This window comes from Octopus bimaculoides, chromosome 28, assembly GCF_001194135.2.
Source record: "Octopus bimaculoides isolate UCB-OBI-ISO-001 chromosome 28, ASM119413v2, whole genome shotgun sequence".
In the NCBI taxonomy this organism is placed as follows: Eukaryota; Metazoa; Mollusca; class Cephalopoda; order Octopoda; family Octopodidae; genus Octopus; species Octopus bimaculoides.
In genome coordinates this window covers 4,493,682-4,494,472 of record NC_069008.1, presented here as the reverse complement: position 1 = coordinate 4,494,472, position 791 = coordinate 4,493,682, and positions in this window count along the sequence as shown.

Sequence of the window (791 nt, the reverse complement as noted above, 5' to 3'; positions counted from 1 at the left end):
CACACACACACACACACACACACACACACACACATACACACACACACGCCTTCAAAATATGGCATGTATGCATATATTACATTAATGCATAAACTTACATATATAATGAATTTATGTACATACATACAAGCATGCCTATATGGATACATAAGTACATACATACCTGTATAGATACATAAGCACATACATACGTACGTATGTACGTATGTACATATGTATGTACGTATGTATGTACGTACATGTATGTATATATTTATGTATGCATGCGGGTGGGTGTATATGTGTGTATTTTCATTATACATGTAAGTTTATGCATTGTGCATGCGTGCCGTGTTCCGAAGGTGTGTGTACTTACTTACATACGTATGTACGTAAATAAGTAAGTAAGTAAGTAAGTACACGCGCTTTCGGAATGTGGCATGTGTGCGTGATGCATAAACTTACATATACAATGAAAGTACATGTATAATGAAAATACATACATGTGTACTTGCCTGTATGCATACATAAATAAATATATACATACATGTAACTTTTATCTTTTGCTTGTTTCAGTCACTAGACTGTGGCCATGCTGGGGCACTACTTTGAAGAATTTTAGTCAAATGAATTGAAACCCGAATAAGCCTGGAGCTTATTCTATTGGTCTCTTTCACTGAACTGGGAAGTTAGAGGAACGTAAACACACCAATATGTCTGTCTGTTTGTATGTATATATGTATGTATGTATATGTATATATGTTTGTATATGTATGTATGTTTGTTTATATATGTATATATATATATATATA